Source organism: Pan troglodytes, chromosome 16 (assembly GCF_028858775.2).
Source record: "Pan troglodytes isolate AG18354 chromosome 16, NHGRI_mPanTro3-v2.0_pri, whole genome shotgun sequence".
Lineage (NCBI taxonomy): Eukaryota > Metazoa > Chordata > Mammalia > Primates > Hominidae > Pan > Pan troglodytes.
Window position 1 is genome coordinate 77,607,161 of NC_072414.2, and position 7,494 is coordinate 77,614,654.

The 7,494-nt window shown below is 44.3% G+C and overlaps 1 non-coding gene across 1 annotated transcript; it reads left to right on the forward strand.

The window, feature by feature from the left end:
• The first annotated feature begins 5,770 nt into the window (after positions 1-5,770).
• LOC112205649 (U6 spliceosomal RNA) lies at positions 5,771-5,875 on the forward strand. The gene has a single exon (XR_002939749.1). It is a non-coding gene; the product is annotated as a U6 spliceosomal RNA (small nuclear RNA).
• The last annotated feature ends 1,619 nt before the right edge of the window (positions 5,876-7,494 follow it).

Sequence of the window (7,494 nt, forward strand, 5' to 3'; positions counted from 1 at the left end):
AATTTCTTTCTAATTCCGCCAAAGACATACAGTTTTCTCCTTTTGTAGCTGAGAAAAACTCTTCTGGGTCTTGCCCCTTTTGACTGACAAACTATAGAGCAGATTCTATGACCGCCAGGTCTAAGTGGAAGGAAGGGAGAGCACAGGTTTCCCATGCCGTGCGTCTGTGTCTCCACTACCAAGTTGAGAATGCTTCTTAACTCTTCTGTCACATTCCGGTTGTCATGTGCAATTTGACTGTCTAATCCCACTCATAAAACTCTTGGCTTTTCCCCATGAGGCCTTCAGAAGCAGTCTTGTGGCATTTCTTTCTTTCTTTCTTTCTTTCTTTCTTTCTTTCTTTCTTTCTTTCTTTCTTTCTTTCTTTCTTTCTTTCTTTCTTTCTTTCTTTCTTTTTTAGATAGAGTCTTGCTCTGTCGCCCAGGCTGGAGTGTAGTGGCGCCATCTCGGCTCACTGCAAGCTCCGCCTCCCAGGTTCACGCCATTCTCCTGCCTCAGCCTCCTGAGTAGCTGGGACTACAGGCACCTGCCACCACACCCAGCTAATTTTTTGAATTTTTAGTAGAGACGGGGTTTCACCGTGTTAGCCAGGATGGTCTCGATCTCCTGACCTCGTGATCTGCCCGCCTCGGCCTCCCAAAGTGCTGGGATTGCAGGCGTGAGCCACCGCGCCCGGCCATTTATTTCTATTTGTATTCATTATTTTTTTTTTCAGTCTACATAACAGGTCTGATCACACTTTCAGGCACACCTTTCAGGAAGGACCACTGGTTTATTTAGATGGATTTGGACATGGGTAGAGGGAAATTTACAGTACAGATGAGCTCTAGAGCCCATTTCTCTTGCTCTCTGCAATGTAGGTATTTTTGTTTTTGTTTTTGCTTTTAAATGATCAGCCTTGAGTGACTCGATGTACACCTGTGGGTTCCAGATTCAGGAAATGTTTGATGCTTTTTCATACTGTTGCAAATGGTATTTAGTTTGAAATTTCATTTTCTATTAGTTTGTTGCTCCCGTATAGAAATACAACTGATTTTTGAACTGACTTTTATCTCCAGATTCCCTAATAAATTCATTTATTAATACTAATGGTTAATCTATAGGTTCTTTTAAATTTTCTGTGAATCACAGCAGTTTTATTTATTTATTTCCAATCATTATGGTTTTTTGTTTGTTTGTTTGTTTGTTTTTGAGACTGAGTCTCACTCTGTTGCCCAGGCTGGAGCACTGTGGAGCGATCTCGGTTTCCTGCAACCTCTGCATCCTGGGTTCAAGTGATTCTCCTGCCTCAGCCTCTCAATAGCTGGGATTACAGGTGCGCGCCACCACGCCCAGCTAATTTTTTGTATTTTTAATAGAGACAGGGTTTCACTATGTTGGCCAGGCTCGTCTGGAACTCCTGACCTCAGGGCCAGGCTGGTCTGGAACTCCTGACCTCAGGTGATCCACCCACCTTGGCCTCCCAAAGTTCTGGGATTACAGGTGTGAGCCAATGCGCCTGGCCCATTATGGTTCTTATCCTTTCTCTTGCCTTCTTGCACTGCCTCTGACCTCTGGCACATTGTTGATTAAAACAGTGCTCACGGGAAAACTTGTCTTGTTCCTAACCCCAGGGGAAGAACGCTGACTGTTTCACATTTAAGTGTGCTGTTAGGTGTAGATTTAGTAGATTCTCTCTATCAGACCCCTCCCATGCACCATTCTGGGTTCTCTGCCTCACATCTTGGTCTAGCTGTTGCTGCTAGAAGCATCTTTTCACGGGCTCTGATCACCATCCCAGACACACTTTGACAGCACCTCTCTTCATGCCACACTGTGTGACTCTTCCCTCACGCCCAGAGGGTTTCCCGGCGCACACTGAGGTGGGAGACACAGTGGGTCCGCAGTGGGTGTCCCTAACAGTGTAGCCTTAGGGCCAAGCTTTGACTGGTGAAGATAGAGCCAGTTGATCAATTCTTCCCCATTTCTCCCCTTCCAGACAGACTGTGCTGAGAAGCTGATGGTCCCATCTGACTGTGCATTAACAGGCAGGGGCCAGCTGGTAGTGCCTCCTCCATCGCTCTCCCTCCTTCCCCACCACCCACACCAAGCTCCTTGGGATTGCCTCAGGTTCGGTTGTCTGGGAAGCTCTGACCAAGATATTTAATAACAGGCATGACCCTAGAAAGCAGACCCTTAAAAAAGAATTTTGGAGTAGGATTACTCACCTTAAGGTCATCTCAAGGACCTCATTATTAATGATTGGGAGGGGGATATGGTAATACGTGGTATGCAGTGTCATCAAAATTATGAAGCTTTTGGCCTGCGGTGAATTTGGAAAAGGTACATGTGGAAAGTGAGGCATTTGCTTATGCAGTGGCTGTGGCCCTCAGATGCCATGCATCAATGAGAGGCATGAGGATTGTGGCGCACACTTGTTAGTGTTGATGGTAGGCTCAGGACAGCCAGCTGTCAACTCCAGGTGCACTCTGAAAGTGACAAATGAGAAACTTACCTCCTAATGTTGCCAAGAACTGTGCTTAAAATCAGTACCATCGATTTTTGTTTCATGTATCTGGAAGCTACGTTATGAGGTGTGTGCACAGTTAAGATCGTTCTGTTCTTTTCTTGATGAATCAACCTTTCTATTGGAATGAAATGTCTTTCTTGATCTTTAGGAATACTCTTTCTCTTGAAGTTTACCTTGCCTGCTATTTTAATAGTCACGCTAGCTTTCTTATGTTTAGAGTTTGTATGGTTGATCTTTCTTTTTTTTTTTTTGAGATGGAGTCTCACTCTATCGCCAGGCTGGAGTGCAGTGGCATGATCTCGGCTCACTGCAACCTTCACCTCCTAGGTTCAAGTGATATTCCTGCCTCAGCTTCCCAAGTAGTTGAGACTACAGGCACCTGCCACCACACTTGGCTAATTTTTGTATTTTTAGTAGAGACAGAGTTTCACCATGTTGGCCAGGATGATCTCCGTCTCTTGACCTCGTGATCCGCCCTGCATGGTAGATCTTGCAAAGTGTCTTCATGATTAAAGTGTGTTTCTTACTGGTCACAGTGGCTCACACCTATAATCCCAGCACTTTGGGAGGCCAAAGCAGGCAGATCACTTGATTCCAGGAGTTTGAGACCAGCCTGGCCAACATGGTAAAACCCTGTCTCCACTAAGATACAAAAAAAAAAAAAAAAAAAAAAAAAAAAATTAGCTGTGCATGGTGGCGTATGCCTGTAGTCCCATCTACTCGGGAGGCTGAGGCAGGAGAATTGCTTGAACCTGGGAGGCAGAGGTTGCAGTGAGCTGACATCATGCCACTGCACTCCAGCCTGGGCGACAGAGTGAGACTCCATCTCAAAAAAAAAAAAAAATTTAGCCAGTATGGTGGCATGCACGTGCCCGTAATCCCGACTACTGGGGAGGCTGAGGCAGGAGACTCGCTTGAACCCGGGAGGCAGAGGTTGCAGTGAGCCACTGCACTCCAGCCTGGGTGACAGAGCGAGACTCCATCTTAAAAATAAATAAAATAAAATAAAATAAAATAAAATGTATTTCTTATAAAGAACATATACAGTAGTTGGGTCTTGCTTTTTTTATTGAGTCTGCCAATTTCCACCTTTTAACTGAGATATTTAGATAAGCATTTAAAAATCGATTGTGTTTTACTCTTTCATTGTTTATTTCAAAAGATAAATATATGTTTTTATATTTATATCTCCCCCTTCTTAAACAAAAGGGAACGTGCTTGGCTTTCCCTGCCCCTGAACAATACTTCATGAAGATCAACTCCTAGAAGTTCACAGGCATCTTCCTTGTTTCTTTTTATAGTTACAGAGCTCTCCATTGTTTTGGGTTGAATGTTTAGTCAACCCATTCCTATGGACATTTGGTTCCAGTCTTTTGCTATTGCAAATACAGTTGCAATGAATACTGTTGTATATATGTCTTTTTCATAGTTTGTCAATGTACCTTTTGCATAGATTTGTGGATGTGAGCTTGCTGGTCAGAGAACAAATGCATATGTAATTTTGCTCCATATTGCTAAATCCCCCTTCTTAGGGATTGCACTCTTTTGCATTTTGTAGGTGGGGCTTCTCCCATGGAAGTCTCTGCGTCAGGGTGACCCGGAGGGCTGCTGTCCATTATCCTGGGCCCCTAAAGGCTACAACACAGAATTCTTTCCTCTGGAACATTCAGTTTCTTGAAAAAGAGGTTATCTGATTGTTAGTCTGGAGAGAATATATATTGTTCCCAGGTGTTGGTGTTTCCACAGGTGCATGTGAAGTGGGTGGATTTGAACGTTGGTGGTGAGTCCACTTGTTCCATATGGACATCTTCCATAATTTTCTATTTCAGCTCGCATTTCACTCCCACCAAGCATTTCTGAATCCCAAGTCTCTCTAAGTTTGTGCGAGACTTGCTGACATCCTTCCCGGGTGTTACACTGAACACCTTACTCTTGGCTGGGACTTCTTCAGCCCACCCAGTAGCTACTCTTCTCCAGGTGCTCCTCATCTTGCAGAGCTTTGCTGAAATCTCTTGTGTGTGATCCGCCTGCTATTCCTTCTACCATTGAAGGTTTTTGCCTTTTAAATTAATTTAGTAGCATTTTATGAGTTTGAGATTGGGGAGAAGATAAATTTGTGGTGTTATTCCAACATTTTGATCCAGATGAGCACCAAAAATGTGTAGAAGGAGGCACTGAAGCAGCTAGAGTATGAGATTAGAAAAGGAAAGGGGTTTCTAATAAGGGCTGCTCTGGAACGTTTATTTGGCCCTACTTCATGGCTTCTGAGAAACACAAGGGAAGGATCTGAATTATTTTGAAGTTGCTTTTTCTTTTCTTTTCTTCTGTTTTTTCTTTTCTTTTCCTTTCCTTGCTTTTCTTCTTCTTTTTTCTTCTGTTTTTTTGTTGCCCAGGCTGGAGTGCAGTGGCACGATCTTGGCTCACTGCAACCTCTGCCTCTCAGGTTCAAGCGAATCTCCTGCCTCCGCCTCCCCAGTAGCTGGGACTTACAGGCGTGCGCCACCACTCCCAGCTAATTTTTGTATTTTTGGTAGAGCTGGGGTTTCCCTGTGTTGGCCAGGCTGGTCTCGAACTCCGGGCCTCCAGTGATCTGCCTGCCTTGGCCTCCCAAAGTGCTGATATTATAGGCGTGAGCCCCTGCGCCTGGCCTGAAGTCACTTTTAGTTGTGAGATGCATGTTTCTCTGACTGGACCACATGGCATCTTGATACTTAAATGATCAACAAGTTAATGTGGAAAATAGAGCAGCTACTATGCTTAAAATATGGGACATGCTAAGATATTAGATTCAGCCACCCTACTTTCTGACATACATATGAGGCTTTAATCTTATTATCAAGCAAAAAATAAAAACAAAAAACACAACCCCAAACAACAATAACAAAGCAAGACATCTGCAGAATTGTGTTATGCTCAATTTGTGGGGGCCCTTGCATATGCCCTACATTTTCTCAGATGCCTTTTTCCTTGTAAGACTAAAATATAAAATGAGTATTTGTCCTTATAAATGGTACAAGTCTCACTTGCAAAATGATCTAACTCGTATATATCCAGGGTCATAATACCTTGTATCAGACAAGGGGTTAAGACGGGAACAAGTCAACCCTGTTGTCAGGGAATGCGCGGTTTAGTGGAGGAGGTAGAGGAGGTGGACCAGCTAAGAGACAGTTACAGAATGACGTGATGCTTGCTGTTATAGCGGAGTGTTCAGATGAGTCAAGGATTTAATTATCATAGCTGACAATGTACATTTTTATACATGCTCACTTTGACAGTGCATATATTAAAACTGAAGCATTACAGAGACAATTGGCTTGGTCCCTAAACCGAGATGACTTAGAGACTCATGAGACACTTACATTTTTGTGAGATAGCCTGTTGTCGTGGAAACATGCCTCAGCCTCCCCAGTAGTTGGGATTACTGGCACGTGCGTGCCACCACACTGGATCCCAAATGCCTAGGTTTGATTCCCATTCCTACTTTTTATTTCTATTCAGGAAGTTCCTTAACCCTCTCTACGACTCAGTTTCCTCATTTGTAAAAGCATGGGGCCCAGGAGCCATGGCTCATGCCTGTGATCTTTGGGAGGCTGAGGCAGGAGAATCGCTTGAACCCGGGGGGGCAGAGGTTGATATGAGCTGAGATCACACCACTACTGCATTCCAGCCTGGGAGACAGCAAGGCTCTGTCTCAAAAAAAAAAAAAAAAAAAAAAGAAGAGCACCAAAGAGCTAGCCCTTTTCTCTCCATGCAAAGGCCCTAAGGCTTTGTAGGGACAGAGCAAGAGGCAGCCATTTGCAAGCCAGGAGGAGATACCGAATCAGCTGACCAGATACCGAATCAGCCAGAAACTTGATCTTGGACATCTAACCTCCAGAACTGTGAGGAAATGTATTTGTGTTGTTTAAGCTACCCAGTCTGTAGGTTTTTGGTTTTTTCTTTTTTTTTTGGCAGGCTCTCACTCAATTGTTCAGGCTGGAGTGCAGTGGTGCAATCCCAGTTCACTGCAACCTTTACCTCCTGGACTCCACTATCCTTCCACTTCAGCCTCCTGAGTAGCCGGGACTATAGGCGCGCACTGCTATGCGCAGCTAATTTTTTGTATTTTTTATAGAGACAGGATTTTACTATGGTGCCCAGGCTGGTCTAGAACTCCTGGGCTCAAATAATCAGCCTGCCTTGGCCTCCCAAAGCTCTGAGATTACAGGCATGAGCCACCATGCCTGACCTGCAGTCTGTAGCTTTTTTTTTTTTATTACGGAAGTCTGAGCAGCCTGATACAATAATGTTCCAATCTCTGTTATTTTCTGTTATTATTATTATTTTTTTTGAAAGGGAGTTTCATTCTTGTGGTCCAGGCTGGAGTGCAATGGCACAATCTTGGCTCTCTGCAACCTCCGCCTCCCAGGTTGAAACAATTCTCCTGCCTCAGCCCCCTGAGTAGCTGGAATTACAGGTGCCAGCCACCACTCCTGGCTAATTTTTGTATTTTTCGTAGATACGGGGGTCTTGCCATGTTGGCCAGGCTGGTCTCGAACTCCTGACCTCAGGTGATCCACCTGCCTTGGCCTTCCAAAGTACTGGGATTACAGGCATGAGCCACTGCACCTGGCCTTTTTTTTTGTTTTTTGGATAGGAGCCATCCTGATGGGAGTGAGGTGTGGGCTTAAGAAATAGAAACCATGGTGGTTCCTAACCTTATCCAGAGCAGAGAATCTAAGAATCTGGTGAAAACTCTGCGCCTTCTCCCTAGAGAAATGCCCATAAATATACCATTTCGCATAAAATTTAAGTAAGTTTCTCTAAGGCACCATAAACCTCAAATTATAAATCCTCGACCTAGCGTAACAAAGTGTCCTTAAATCAGGATAACATACTCAGCAGTTTTTAAGAATTGCATTGGTAGGCCCGGCATGGTGGCTCCCACCTGTAATCCCAGCACTTTGGGAGGTTGAGGTGGGTGGATCACTGGAGATCAGGAGTTT